Source organism: Canis aureus, chromosome X (genome assembly GCF_053574225.1).
Source record: "Canis aureus isolate CA01 chromosome X, VMU_Caureus_v.1.0, whole genome shotgun sequence".
In the NCBI taxonomy this organism is placed as follows: domain Eukaryota; kingdom Metazoa; phylum Chordata; class Mammalia; order Carnivora; family Canidae; genus Canis; species Canis aureus.
The window spans coordinates 3,487,986-3,504,575 of NC_135649.1; the positions used below are offsets into that span (position 1 = coordinate 3,487,986).

Consider the following 16,590-nt stretch of genomic DNA (forward strand, 5'->3'; position numbering starts at 1 on the left):
TTCCATTTCTTTGTGTCATCTTCAGTTTTCTTTGTCGTTGTTTTATACTTTTCAGATTACAGGCTTTCAACCTCTTTGGTTAAGTTTTTTCCTAAGTATTTTACATTTTTAGTGCAACTTTAAATGAGATTGTTTTCTTAATTTCTGTTTCTACAGCTTCATCATTAGTGTATAGAAATACAACAGATTTCTCTGGATTGATTTTAGCCTATCACTTCACTGATCATTTATCAGTTCATGTAAGTAGTCTTTAGGGCTTTCTATACAGTCTCATGTAATGTGCAAATAGTGAGAGTTTTACATCTTCCTTTTTGATTTAGTTGCTTTTTATTTTCTTATGTTGTCTAATTGCTATGTTTAGAATTTATAGTATTTTGAATAAAAGTGGTGAAAGTGGACATCATTTTCTTGTTCCTGACCTTTGAAGAAAAGCTCTCAGATTTTCCCCATTGAGGATGATGTTCATTGTGGGTTTTGCATATAAAGCCTTTATTATATTGAGGTATGCTCCCTCTAAACCTACTTTGCTGAGAGTTTTTATCATGAATGGATGTTGTACTTTGTCAAATGCTTTTTCTGCATTTATTGAAATGATCGTATATGGTCTTGATACATTCTCTTATTGATGTGATGTATCATGTTGATTGACTTGCAAATATTGAAACACCCTTGTATCCCAAGAATAAATCTCACTTGATCATGGCAAATGATTTTTTTTAAATGTGTTGTTGAATTCAGTTTGCTGATATATTGTTGAGGATTTTTGCATCTATGTTCATTAAGGATGTATACCTGAAGTTCTCTTTTCTAGTGGTGTCTTTATATGGTTTTGATATCACAGAAATGATGGATATGTAGAATGAATTTGGAAATTTTCTTTCCTTTTCTATTTTTTTTTTTTTGGATAGTTTGAGAAGAATAGTTATTATCTCTTCTTAAATGTTTGGTAAAATTTACCTATGAAGCTCTCTGGTCCTGGACTTTTGTTTGTTTGGAGTTTTTTTTTTTTATTACTGATTTCATGTCATTGCTGGTAATCATTCTGTTCAAATTTCCTATTATTTCCTACTTCAGTTTTGGTAGGTTATATGTTTCTAGGAATTTATCCATTTCTTCTATGTTGTACAATGTTTTGGCATATAGTTTTTCATAATATTCTCTTAAAATTGTATTTGTGTGATGTTGTTATTTTTCCTCTTTCATTTCTGATTTGTTTGAGTCCTCTCTCTTTTTTGATAAGTCTGGATAGAGGTTTATCATTTTATTTTATTTAAAATTTTTTATTTATTTATTTATTATAGTCAGAGAGAGAGAGAGAGGCAGAGACATAGGCAGAGGGAGAAGCAGGCTCCATGCACCAGGAGCCCAACGTGGGATTCGATCCAGGGTCTCCAGGATCGTGCCCTGGGCCAAAGGCAGGCGCCAAACCGCTGCGCCACCCAGGGATCCCGCATTTAAAAAAAATCTTTGCAAAGAACCAATTCCTGGTTTCATTCTACTATTTTTTAGTTTCTATAACCTTTCTTTCTTTCTTTCTTTCTTTCTTTCTTTCTTTCTTTCTTTCTTTCTTTCTTCTTTCTTTCTTTCTTTCTTTCTTTCTTTCTTCTTTCTTTCTTCTTTCTTTTTCTTTCTTTCTTCCTCCACATTGTTTGTTTGTTTGTTTATTTATTTATTTATTTATTTATTTATTTTATTGGAGTTCAATTTGCCAACATAAGGCATAACACCCAGTGCTCATCCCATCAAGTGCCCCCCTCGGTGCCTATCACCCAGTCACTCCCACCCCCCGCCCACCTCCCTTTCCACCACTCCTTGTTCATTTCCCAGAGTTAGGAGTCTCTCATGTTCTGTCTCCCTTTCTGATATTTCCCACTCATTTTTTCTCCTTTCCCCTTTATTCCCTTTCACTATTTTTTATATTCCCCAAATGAATGAGACCATATAATGTTTGTCCTTCTCTGATTGACTTATTTCACTCAGCATCATACCCTCCGGTTCCATCCATGTCAAAGCAAATGGTGGGTATTTGTTGTTTCTAATGGCTGAGTAATATTCCATTGTATCCATAGACCACATCTTCTTTATCCATTCATCTTTCGATGGACACCGAGGCTCCTTCCACAGTTTGGCTATTGTGGACATTGCTGCTATAAACATCAGGGTGCAGGTGTCCCGGCGTTTCATTGCATCTGCATCTTTGGAGTAAATCCCTAGCAGTGCAATTGCTAGGTCCTAGGACAGATCTATTTTTAACTCTTTGAGGAACCTCCACACAGTTTTCCAGAGTGGCTGCACCAGTTCACATTCCCACCAACAGTGCAAGAGGGTTCCCCTTTCTTCACATCCTCTCCAACATGTGTTGTTTCCTGCCTTGTTAATTTTCCCCATTCTCACTGGTGTGAGGTGGGATCTCATTGTGGTTTTGATTTGTATTTCCCTGATGTCAAGTGATGCGGAGCATTTTCTCATGTGTTTGTTGGCCATGTCTATGTCTTCCTCTGTGAAATTTCTGTTCATGTCTTTTGCCCATTTCATGATTGGATTGTTTGTTTCTTTGGTGTTGAGTTTAATAAGTTCTTTATAGATCTTGGATACTAGTCCTTTATCTGATCGTCATTTGCAAATATCTTCTTCTATTCTGTAGGTTGTCTTTTAGTTTTGTTGACTATAACATTTATTTCTAATCTAATCATTATCATTTTCTTTCTTCTGCTGGTTTGGGATTTTGTTTGCTATTTTTCAGCTCCTTCAGATATAAGGTTAGGTTGTTTATTTGAGATATTTCTTGCTTCTTGAGGTAGACCTGTATTGCTATAAACTTCCTTCTTATGGTCTTTGTTTTATTCTCTGTTTTGTCCAGTATACTTATTGCTACCCTGGCTTTCTTTTCACTTCCATTTGCTTGATAAATGTTTTTTCCTTCCTTTTCTTTCAATCTGCAGGTGTCTTTAGGCCTGAAATGAGTCTCTTGTAGGCAGCATATAGATGAATCTTTTTTTTTTAAATATACTCTAATACTCGATGTCTTTTGATTGGAGCATTTAGTTCATTTACATCTAAAGTAATTATTGATAGTTACGTGTGCATTGCCATTTTGCTACTTGTTTTATGTTTTTTTGTAGTTTTTCTCTGATTCTTATCTCACTTGCTTTCATTGTTTACTGGCTTTCGTTAGTGATATACTTGGAATCATTTATTCTACACATATCTATTACTGGTTTTTAATTTTGATTTGTGGTTACTATTACATTTGTATATAACGTCTGCATATAGCATTCTATATGAAATTGATGGTCACTTAAGTTTAAGCCCTTTCTTTACTCCTCTACCGCCTCCCCATTTTTAGGTATATGGTGTCATATTTTATATCCTTTATTTTGCGAATCCCTTGACTGATTTTTATAGAAATAATTATTTGTACTACTTTTGTGTTTCTTATTTTTCATATTCTCACTTATGTCTTTCCTTTCTATTCAAAGAATCCTCTTTCATATTTCTTATAGGGCTGGTTTAGTGCTCCTGAATTCCTATAGTTTTTGTTTGAGAAATTCTTTACCTCTCCTTCTATTCTGAATGATAGCCTTGCTGGATAGAGTATTCTTGTCTGCAGATTTTTCCCTTACAGCACTTTGAATATATCGTGTCACTGTATTCTAGCCTGTAAAGTTTCTGCTGAAAAGTCTGCTCATAGCCTCACAAGGTTTCCTTTGTGTATAACTGTCTCTTTTCTCTTGATACTTTTAGAATTTTTTCTTTTTCACTACTTTCCCCCATTCTAATTGCTACGTTTCTTGATGTGGACCTCCTTGGGTTAAATTTGTTGGGGGATCTTTGTGCCTCATGGATCTGGATAGCTGTTTCCTTCCCCAGATTTGGGAAATTTTCAGCTATTATTTCTTCAAATAAAATTGCTGTCTCCTTTTTCTCTCTTCTGGTATCCCAATAATATGAGTGCTATTACACTTGATGGAGTCGCTCAGTTCCCTAAGTCAACTTGTGTATTTTTTTTACTCTCACTTAAGTAATACTCAGGTTGATTTCTTTCCTGTTCTCTGGCTTCCATTTCACTGATTTGTTCTTCTGCTTCATTTATCCTGCTGTTTATTCCATCAAGTATATTTTTAATTTCATTTATTTTGTTCTTCAACTCTTATTGGTTCTTTTTTATTTCTTTGTTATGGGTCGCACTGATGTCCTCTACTCTTATCTCAAGTCCAGGGAGTATCTTTATGATCATTACTTTAAATTCCCTTTCCAGCATATTACTTATGTCCATTTTGCTTAGGTCTCTTGCTGTGGTTTTGTCCTCTGCTTTTATTTGGGACATATCCTCTGTCTCCTAATTTTATATAACTCTCTGTGTCTGTTTCTCCCTGTTAGGAAAGTCAGCTGTGTCTTCTATTCTTAAAGGTAGCAATTGCCCTGCAGTGCAATGTCCCCTGTTCTCTATTACCTGACACTTCAGGGAGTGTCCTCTGTGTGTGTTGCCCTTGCCCTGCTCTTGGGTCCTGGTGCACCCCCTTTAGTCATCCACAGAGGTTCTGTTTGTCTGTTGTGGGTAGTGTTTGGTCCCAGCCACAGCAGAGCACATTTTAACAAGGAGTGTGCTGGTCTGCCTGTGAAATGAGACGTCCTATTGTTGGTGGAATTGAGGCCCTGCAAAATGTGTGGGTCAGGAGATACAGTGTTGGCAGTGTTTTTGCCAGTCTTCTGGGGATGGAGATCTGCAGCAAGAGCACTGAGGCAAGCATGACTGGGAAAGGTGGGTCTGTTGAATCATAGGAGGCCAGGGCTTGGTGTAAGCATGAGAGTAGGGTGTGTAGGTGGTGGGCTGGTTATTGTAGATGGCTGTGTGTTTATGCTGGGGTGGGGAGGGGAGTGGCACCTGCCAGCTCCCTTTGTTCCTGGAGGAGTCTACCTGCGATCCCTTCCTCTCTGAAATATGCTCTGAGATGGGTAAATAACTCTATATCCCATATGTCTAGCAGTAGAAATGTGGATCATGGATATGTGTGTTATCAACTTGACAATCTACTGCCAAACTTTTCTCTAAGGAGTTTGTGACATTTTAGACACCTGCCAAGAGTGTAGGAGAATTCCTTTTGCTTCATATCTTTGTCAAACTTGATGTTTATGAGACTAAAATTTTTGTCAATCAATGGAGGTGTAATGAGAATTTATTATGGCTCTAATTTTAATTTCCATGATTACTAATAAAACACTTTTTCTTGAAGTTAACAATATTTTGTAGTTCCTCTTTCGTGAAGTACCTCTTCAAGTCTTTTGTCCATTTTTGTTATTGGATTTTCTCTCTTTCTTATGGTATTATAGGAATTCTTCACATATTTTAGATGTTTCTTTATTTTTTTTTAAATTTAAATGTATGTTGTGTGACAAGAATATACCATTTTATGAGCTTCTTTTACTCTTTTTCTTACGTCTTTTGATGAACAGAGCTCTGAATTTTAATATGTTGTTTTATTAGTTGCTTCCTTTATAATTTACACTTTGTGTATGCTTAAGAAATATTTTCTTACTTTAGTTTGTGAAGAAGTTCACTTTTATTATGTGGTCTTATAATTTTGACTTTCATGTTTAAATCTTCAACCCACCTTTAGTAAATTTTTTCATGCTCTTGGTAAGGTTCCAATTTAATTGTTGTATGAGGTATGAAAATAAACAATGATCTTAGCACCATTTATTGAAAATCCTGTATTTACCAGACAATTCTTCAGTGCTACCTCAGCCATAAATCAAATGTCCATATATGCCTAGATTTTTTTTCCTGAATATACTTTTCTCTTTGCCTCTCCTGGCATCAATACCCTTCTGCCCATTACAATTTTTAAAATCAATCTTGATATTAGTAGAAAAAATCCTGTTACTGTATTCTTCTTTAAGACTTCAGAAAGAGGGACACTTGGGTTGCTTGGTGATTGGGTGTCTGCCTTTGGCTCAGGTCATGATCCCGGAATCCGGGATCAAGTCCCGCATTGGGCTCATGTGAGGAGCCTGCTTCTCCTTCTGCCTATGTCTCTGCCTCTCTCTCTCTACTGTCTCTCTCATGAATAAATAAATCTTTAAAAAAAGACATCAGAATTATATTCTTGGCCCTTTGCATTTCCATGCAAAATTTTAGAATCAGCTTGTCAAACCTGACCAATCAGTCAAAAAATAAACTGAGCAGTATTGACAACTTGACAGTATTCTGTTTAAAGTTGTATTTCTGCATTTATTTAGGTCTTCATCATCTCTTTACATTTTATAGTTTTATCTTACAGAGGCGTTGTACATCATTTGTTAGATTTATTTATAGGCCTAGGTGATTTTTAAAATTGAAATATAATTAGCATGCAGTGTTATATTAGTTTCAGGTATACAGTATAATGTTTCAACAATTATATATATATATATATATATATATATATATATATATATATATATATATATTACTCCGTACTCATGATAAATGTGCTTTTAATCTCCTTTATCTCACCCATCAACCCCAACCACCTCCCCTCTGGTAACCACCAGTTTATTCTCTGTATTTAAAAGTCACTTTTGGTTGTTATTTGCCTGTATTTTTTTCTTTGTTTTGTTTCTTAAATTACACATGAGTGAAATCACACAGTACTTCTCTCTCTCTTTCTGACTTATTTCACCTAACATTATACCCTCTGGGTTAATCCGTGTTGTTGCAAATAGCAAGATCTTATTCTTTTTATGGCTGATTAATATTCCATTATGTATGTATGTATGTGTGTGTGTATACACACACACACACACACCATGTCTTTATTCATTAATCTATGGATGGACAGTGGACACTTGGATTGCTTCCATATCTTGGCTATTGTAAATAATGCTTCAATAAACATAGGGGTGCATATATCTTTTGAAAATAGTTTTTTGGTTTTCTTTAGTTAAATACCCAGTAACAGAATTACTGGATCATATGATACCTCTTTTTTTTAAGATTTTATTTATTTATTCATGAGAGACAGAGAGCGAGCGAGCGAGAGAGAGAGAGAGAGAGAGACAGAGACACAGGCAGAGAGAGAAGCAAGCTCCATGCAGGGAGCCCGACATGGGACTTGCTCCCGGGACCCCAGGATCACACCCTAGGCTGAAGGTGGCGCTAAATCACTGAGCCACCTGGGCTGCTTCATATGATACCTCTTTTTAAAAAAAAAAAAAAAATATATATATATATATAAATTTACATTTATTTATTTATATAAATTTATATATATATAATTTACTTTTATTGGTGTTCAATTTGCCAACATATAGAATAACACCCAGTGCTCGTCCCGTCAAGTGCCCACCTCAGTGCCCGTCACCTATTCACCCCCACCCCCCGCCCACCTCCCCTTCCACCACCCCTAGTTCATTTCCCCGAGTTAGGAGTCTCTCATGTTCTGCCTCCCTTTCTGATATTTCCCACTCATTTGATCCCCTTTCCCCTTTATTCCCTTTTATTATTTTTTATATTCCCCAAATGAATGAGACCATATAATGTTTGTCCTTCTCCGATTAACTTATTTCACTCAGCATACATAATACCCTCCAGTTCCATCCATGTCAAAGCAAATGGTGGGTATTTGTCGTTTCTAATGGCTGAGTAATATTCCATTGTATCCATAGACCACATCTTCTTTATCCATTCATCTGCCGATGGACACTGAGGCTCCTTCCACAGTTTGGCTATTGTGGACATTGCTGCCTAGAAATATCGGGGTGGAGGTGTCCCAGCGTTTCATTGCATCTGCATCTTTGGAGTAAATCCCCAGCAGTGCAATTGCTGGGTCGTAGGGCAGATCTATTTTTAAATCTTTGAGGAACCTCCACAGTTTTCCAGAGTGGCTGCACCAGTTCACATTCCCACCAACAGTGTAAGAGGGTTCCCCTTTCTCCACATCCTCTCCAACATTTGTGGTTTCCTGCTTTATTAGTTTTCCCCTCCTGCTTTGTTAGTTTCCCCCCCATATGATACCTCTTAACTTTATGTTATACCATATGGATTTTAAAATTAAATATATAATTATTCATCTTGAGAATTTGATTTCTGGGTATTAATTTTGTATCCAGCTATTTTGATAAAGTCTTTTACAAGTTATAATAATTTATCTGTTGATTATATAGAATTTTCTATATACACAGTCATAGAATATCCAGGTAATGAGTTTTGTTTCTTCCTTTCCAAACTACCTCTTTTCTTAGTCTTATTTTCTTCTGCTACCTAGGACTTAGAATAGCAGTTGCATTATGTCCCTGATTTCAAAGGGACAGTTTTTATAATTTTTCTTTTTTGGTATGTTGTTTTCTATATGTTGTTTTGTAGATTCCCTTCAATAAATCAAAGAAATCCCCTTCTAGTCTTACTTTGATTGATATGGTCATAACTTAAAAAAAATCTGTTGATGTAGGTGAATTTTATTAATTAATATTCTAATATTCAACATTTTGAATATCTAGGATAAGCCCTATTTGGCTATGATGTATTATTCATTTTACATATTGTATACAATTTGCTAAATTTCTTCTGGATTTTTACTGGTAATTTTCTGTTCTCATGCTGTCATTGTCAGGATTTGGTATTAAGGTTATGTTAATCTAGTAACACAAATTTAGAGATGTTGTACCTTTTGTTATTTTATGAATAAATTTACATATAATTTACATTATTTCTTCCTTGAGTGTTCAGCAAAACTCACTGGCTAAATCATCTGGGCCCTGGGTTTTCTTTGTGGGCATATTTTTTACTACTATTTCCATTTATTTACTGTTTACAGGACTATTATTTTCTCTAATTTCTTGATTCTGTTTTAGTGAGTTATATTTTTCTAGGAATTTGTTCATTTCATCTAAATCTTCAAACGAGTTGTTAGAAAGTTGCTGAACTATGCACATGATCTGCTTCTTAGTTATTTTCAATGAATCAACTTTTGGCTTTCTTAATCATCTCTTTTATAAATTATTTATTTTCTATTTCAAAAATTGATGCTCCATCTTTATTAGTATCTTTACTCTATGAGCTTATTTTGATCATCTTCTTCCCTCATTAAGTTTTTTTTTCTTTTTGATATACAGGCCATGTCTTTTTCTTTAAGTACTGTTAGCTGCATACCCTAAGTTTTAATAGTGATTTTGGTTTTGTGCATTTATGATGTTCTCATTTGTATTTTGATTTTATTTGGCCATGAGTTTCATGTATATCCATATCCTATGTATATATATCCTATATTATTTTAATCATTTGAAATTTGTAATTTATTTTATAGTCTTGTACATTTTTGTAAATATATCCAGTGAGATAAAAAAATAAGGTGTATTTTTGCCATCAAAGGATACAGTATTCTGTATATTTCCCATTGTTCAGATTTGTTATTCATCTTGTTAAAATCTTTTCTATCCTGATTTTTAAAAGCTTTCTAATGTGTCAATTTCTGAAAGAGGTATGTTAAGGTACTCCATTATGGTCATAGATATGTCTATGTTTCTTTGTAGTTCTTTCCATTTTTGCTTTACATATTTTAGAGCTGTGTTATTAGGGATGCCGGGTGGCTCAGCAGTTGAGTGTCTGCCTTTGGCTCAGGGCGTGATCCTGGGGTCCAGAATTGGGTCCTCCATTGGGCTCCTTGCAGAGAGCCTGCTTCTCCCTCTGCCTATGTCTCTGCCTCTCTTTCTGTGTCTCTCATGAATAAATAAATAAAATCTTTAAAAAAATAATAAAGCTGTCTTATTAGATGTATAGAATTTTATTATACTTGTTAAATTGAACCTTTTACCATATGGAATTTTCCTCTTTATCTTTAATAAGCCTTTGAATTATAGTCTTTACTTTCTGAATATTAAAAAGTGTTTTGGTTAATATTTGCATAGCATTACTTTTTACTTTTACTTTCAATTTTTCTGTTCCTTTGTGTTTGAGATATGACTCTTATAAACAACATGCAGATAATTTAGTTTTAGTATTTTTAATCTAGTCTGATAATCTTTTTATTTCAAATGGGCCTTAGAGACTAAAGTTGCTAATATATCTGAGTTAGAAACTACCATCTTTTAATGTTTTCTATTTAGCATGCTTATTTTATGTTTTTTCTTTTATTTCTTATTTGGATTGGCATTTCTTAAGTCATTTTATTTTTTCTCCTCTTCTAATGTAAAAGATATGCAATCTGTTTCTATTTATATGTAACATGTGTCCTGCTAAGATATACATTTGACTTTTCAAAGTCTTTTTATTTCCAGAAGTTATATTTGATTCTTTTTCAAGTCTCCTGGTTTATTATTCATAATATTCTGTTCTCTGCAGATGTTTTAAGCTTTTATGGGTAGAGGTTATAGATATTTCATCATTCGTGTCTGATAGGGGATATATTTTGAATTGTATTAATCCCAAGCCAGGGAACCTAAAGTTTTAGAGGGTTCCCTCTAAAGGGGAAGCCCACTAAGAAGATAGAATAGAAATGGCCAGAGGTGTAGTATAACTAGGGTGGTAATATGGAGTTCAAGGAATTTCAGAGGAGGAGGTTGTGGCCAGTGCTGATTTATGTTTTTCCAGGCAGGTACAACAGAGTAAGAGAGAGGCAAGTGTGTTGAAGATACATACCAGAGAATGATTTTAATGATATTAATTATAGACTATGGGGATCCCTGGGTGGCGCAGCGGTTTGGCGCCTGCCTTTGGCCCAGGGCGCGATCCTGGAGACCCGGGATCGAATCCCACGTCGGGCTCCCGGTGCATGGAGCCTGGTTCTCCCTCTGCCTGTGTCTCTGCCTCTCTCTCTCTCTCTCTCTCTGTGACTATCATAAATAAATAAAAAAAAATTAAAAAAATTATAGACTATGTATATAACAAGTACGGCAAGAAAGGAAATAACATGAAGGTGATGATGGGCAATTTGAAGGTGGTGGGATCAAGGTATTACAGATTGGGAGGGTAGAAGAATTGACAGTAGGGTTGAGAGGATGTGGTCATATAGTTATTTGAGATCATGGATTTGTAATGACAAGATTTAGTATTTGACCATGAGAAAGTTTGACTGGATTAGGGTGAAGCCGAGGCTCATTGGAAGGCAAGAGGTCAAGGAATTGACCTGCATTTTATAGTGACCAAAGATTACTATATGTCAAACATAATGCTTAATTCTGCCCACAAATTATTCCATTTAATTGTCATAACACTCCTGTATGGCAGTATTATCATTATCAACATTTTATAGAGGAGAATGTTGAGTCAAATCATTCACCCAATGTCAGGTTTCTGTGTGGTATGTCAAGAATTGGCACTAAGATGTTTCTGGCTCCAGAGCTTTTAATAATGGTAGTACTTTGAGGCTAAGTGGAATTAGATGGCCTTAAATGAAACTGTTGTTTCAAACTGAGGCAACAAAATGTCAGAGTTTTGTAGTATGTGAGTAGCAACAATTGCGATGCCTCTGTTTAGGTAAAGTACTGGCAGATAGTGCCTCATAGCATCCAAGTGGGGTGCTGGTGGGTAGAGTGTTAGTATCTGGTAGTTTCTAGGCACTGAGGTAAAGAAGTTTTAAGAATCCCATTTGAAGTCCATGCCTTTTACATAGTAGATGCTCAAAAGTTTGTGATAAAATGAATTTGTATGTTGACAGGATCTAACAGCAAACTCATCCTGGTAGCAGGTCTTTTTTTTTATTTATTTTGAAGATTTTATTTATTTATTCATGAGAGTCAGAGACATAGGCAGAGGGAGAACCAGATTCCCTGCAGGGAGCCTGATGTGAGACTCTATCCCAGGACCCTGGGATCATGCCCTGAGCCGAAGGCAGATGTTTCAACCACTGAGCTACCCAGGCGTCCCTGGTAGCAGGTCAGGTATTTTATGTATATTATTTAATCTAGAATTAGATTATGAGTATTATTATTCCCATTTTACATTGAAGTAGGAAGTCTTTTAAAGCCTAACATGACTAGTATTTGGTAATGCTGAGTAGTCTCTTGATCTGGTAGTATGAAGGTGATCTTTATACTATTTTACCCCATTTATGGATGTGACTTTTTCAAAATAACATTCATTAATTAACTATTTATTAAGTATACATTATTTATTAGGCATTCTTCTGTGTATTGGGCATATATATGTGAATAAGATAAGCAAAATTCCTTGTCCCTGTTGGGCTTGTATTATACTGGAATAACAGACAATAACAAAAAACATGAAATATATCTTAGAAGTGCAAATGATGAAAAATAGAGCAACTGCATAGGAAGTATCCAGGATGTGAAGAAAGATTGAAATTTTAGATAGAGTGAAATTTTAGATAGGCCTCATTGAGAGAGGTGATCTTTGAGCAAAAACATGAAGTGAGAGAAGGAACAAACTATGTGGAAATTAGATGAAGAACATTCCCAGTGGAGGCAAAGGCCCTAGAGCTGGAACATGCCTGATATATCCAATTGGCAGCAAGGAGGTCACAGTGGCTGAAGTGGAGTGAGTAACAGAGGATGGTAGAAGAGGATAAGGTTAGCCAGCTATTTGGAGATTAGATCCTGTAGGTCCTTGTAGATCATAACATGGCTTTTGACCTGGGAAGCAATTGGAGGATTTTGAGCAGAAGAGAGACATGATCTGACTTAACACTTTTAAAGTTCACTCTGTTATATAGAGAAAAGACTTAAGGAAGCAAGAGCAGAGTCAACAAGCCCAATTAAGAGGCTTTTACAATGATTTCAGCAAAAGATGCTGAGCCCAAGTAGTAGCAGCAGAGGTGATGACCAGTGGTTTTATTTTGGATATGTTTCTTTTTTTAAATTTTTTTTATTTATTTATGATAGTCACACAGAGAGAGAGAGAGAGGCAGAGACATAGGCAGAGGGAGAAGCAGGCTCCATGCACCGGGAGCCCAATGTGGGATTCGATCCCGGGTCTCCAGGATCGCGCCCTGGGCCAAAGGCAGGCGCCAAACCGCTGTGCCACCCAGGGATCCCTGGATATGTTTCTTTTTAAATGGAATACCAATGAGACTTGTTGATGGATTGAATGTGGGATATGAGATTAAAAGAGGAGTCAAGAATGATATCAGGGTTTTTACTTTGAGCAAATGGAAGGGTAATTACTGTTACCTGAGATTAAGGGATTACAGGGGGACAGTGTTTTTGTATGTGTGCGGAGGTGAATGAATATCTGAACCTCAGATTTTAACATGTTATTTCTCAGACATCTAAGTGCAGGTGTGGGTTTCAGGACATATCTTGGATAGAGATATTAATTTGTAAGTTTATAGATAGTATTTCCCTCTGGTTTGTTACTTGTACTCTCCTTTAGATCTTGAGCAGAGTGAATTGGTTGATCATTTGCTATTTTGGCTGTGCAATCAGGTATTATGGTGGCTGGAGCATGTGTCATAATTGTATGTTCATGTACCATGGATAATCCATTCTAACACCAAGATTATCTGAGCCTGCACAAAGGTTATCCCCTCCTATTTCATAGTCAACCTGCTTCTTTCACAGGCATCTGCTATTGTGCCCATGGTTATCTGAATATGCTTATTGTTTGTAAGTTCATATGTCATTGGTGTTTATCCATGTGCTGTACTTATAGGAGCACATGTCATGGTTGTCTGCTTTTGCAATGTGGCCTGGCTTCTTTATACTAATTTTAAAACTAGTATTAGGGTTACATTCTGTTTGTGCAGCATAGTTGTTTAAATATCCATGGCATTATATGATGTTCCTTTACTGTAATTTTCAGTTTATTCACCATGGATGTGTGTATGCTATACTTCTTTGTTCATATGTTATAGCTAGCTCTTTACTATTGGTCATCATTACTAAAGAGATACTAGTTATTCATTGTGGCCACATGCATCTATATCTTATCTCTCTACTGCAGTGAGAAAAATTTTGAGCATGTCTGCTTACTCTTGGACCATGCCCTTCTGTTTCTGCACCATGGCAGTCTACTCCACAAGTATGGCCATCTACTCCTAAACAATGTCACTTAATTCCTGATCATGGTTGCTATGATACACACAGTGTGTGCACACATTATGGTTAAGGACTGATATACCAAATATCTCTAAGCATACTATAATTATCTATAGCTACATGGATACTTTATCATGTTTAAAGACTTTAAAGTATTACAGTTTTTGCACTACGGTCTGCTGTCTTACAGTCCTTGTTTGCTCTTCTTTGCTGGTCATCTGAGCATGTGTCATGGATACATGTTCATTTAATACTAGTTACTGCTAATGTGCCACATTTCTGTGTATACATGCCACAGTTGGTGACTGTTTTGTAGCTATTTGCTAACTTGCTAAGGCTACCTGTTCCAGTACAATTTTTTTAATTAAAAATTTAATTGTGGTTAAAAAGCACATAAAAATCTTAACCATTTTTAAATGTGCAGTTTTTTATTTTTTATTTTTTATAAAGATTTTATTTATTCATTCATGAGAGACAGAGAGAGAGAGGCAGAGACACAGGCAGAGGGAGAAGCAGGCTCCATGCAGAGAGCCTGACATGGGACTTGATCCAGGGTCTCCAGGATCATGCCCTGGGTTGAAGGTGGCACTAAACCGCTGAGCCACATGGGCTGCCCTAAATGTGCAGTTTAATAGTGTTAAGTATTCACATTATTGTGCAACAGTCAAGTGGCATGCTTTTGATCATGTATAATGTCTTAAGGAAGTGTTTACCAAGGTTCTGTTGTCTTGTTCGGTGATCATTAGGCTCACGTACTTTGGTTTTCTGACATATAGTGTGATCAAATGGTTTTATACATACATGTCTTCACATGCATTATAATAATGATGTTTGTTAACAAAATGTTATGGTAGTTGGAGGACACATATTATGTCCAACCTCCTCTATATGTGACGGCTGCCTTCTCATAGTTATGCAAACATGTACCTTAGTCTGAGTATATATAACATTGTTGTCCTCTTATGCATCATATGATATATCATAGTTTTCTTCTTCCAAATCATAAACGTTTGCTTCTGTATCATTTGCATCTATTCTTAGTGTGAGAACAATTGCTGCTTGTTTACCATAATCATGATCCATAGTATAGAGTAGGATAGTGTAGTTGAGCACACACTATGGTTTTCTTTGCTCATGCAGCATAGCTGTTTTCTTCTATACACAGGATTATTGCTCATATACTTAGGTTTTCTGAGGATCCATCATAGTTCTTTTTTATATTCCATGGGTTATTTTTGCATTTTGGGATTCATACCGTGTACCAAGTGTTTTTGTTCCTATAGGGTAATTGTCAATTTTGTATTATGATTATTTGAGCATTAACATTTGTCATGTAATCATACAACATTAGGGTATGCTAAAGCACTGTGGATGGTTAAGCATATATCATGGTTACTGTTCATACTACAGCTGATTTTCATGCCCCAGAATCATCTGCTCATGTACCATATTTTCTTACTTATATACTATGCTTTTCTGAACTGTACTGTTTCTGTTCATTTCTGTAAAATAAGCATTAACTCTTGTGTAGTTACTGAATCATGGATGCCACAGCCTATATATTAGATTTACCATAAAAATTTGCTGTTTTTGTAAAACAAAAATTGTCAAATATTGGCAATTTTATAAGATACAACCTAATTTTATGACTATTTTTATCTGTAATGTGGACACTTTCTCATGTCAAAAGTTCATCTTCTCCAGTATCATAGTTTTCTATGCCTGTACCAGATTCTGTTGAGAGAGAACCATAGCTCGTGTATTAATAATATGAAGATTATACCTTGATAAATTAAGAGGCACAAGCCACCCATATGAGGTCGACAGGTAGCTCCCCCAGCATCTGAGCTTCCACTTTGGGGAAGTGAAAACCCTGGGATTGTTTTGATTGCAGGTGCAGTTTTAATACATTCACACATAAAAAGTAAAGTCACAAGATTTATTTACTTACAAATCCCACAATTGGGCAGTAAAATGAGCTGGGGGGAAGGTCAGGTCATAAGCTAGCAAGAGATAGAAAGCAGAATTACAAGCATCTATTACTTATAAAGTGGTTGAGGTGGAGATCACTAACTTTTTGTGGGCTCAACTCTAAGGGGTTATTTTTAAAAGATACCTTGGGAAAAGCAAAGCAGAAACTTGTGGTGGGAATCCTAACCTTGGGTCCTTATCTAAATGTCCAGACTCTGGGTATGTGCAAGGTTGCCATACTGTAAAATGCCTAGGCAACAACTCAAGAATAGATGTTTTCTCATCACAAAGATTCAAGAAGACAATTGAATATAGAGCCTAGTGGCTACTTTTTTGGGGGTGGGATAAATTTAAAAAGACTTGTTCTTCATTTTCTCATCAACCGTAATAGCTCTCCAGCATGTATCTGTATTACATATTAGTCAATTGCATAAACTTTCCTTGGAAAAAAAGTTTTTAAATCCTTTCTTTCTCACTGGAAGTTAAACCACTGATATAACTTAAAAAGAATATGATATTGGGTCAGAATTAGGTCTCCTTTAAGTGGGCAATGTATCAGATTCAAAGAAGCCATAATCTTCAGAGAGAGCAAGAAAGTGCCATTTTATATTGTTTTTTTCCTTTTTTTTTCTTGTGCTATCCAAATGA

At 35.7% G+C, this 16,590-nt stretch overlaps 1 protein-coding gene across 2 annotated transcripts in view; it reads left to right on the forward strand.

The window, feature by feature from the left end:
- GABRA3 (gamma-aminobutyric acid type A receptor subunit alpha3) overlaps positions 1-16,590 on the forward strand; it is a 326,698-nt gene that overhangs the window by 63,970 nt on the left and 246,138 nt on the right. The gene's annotated exons all lie outside the window — the stretch shown is intronic.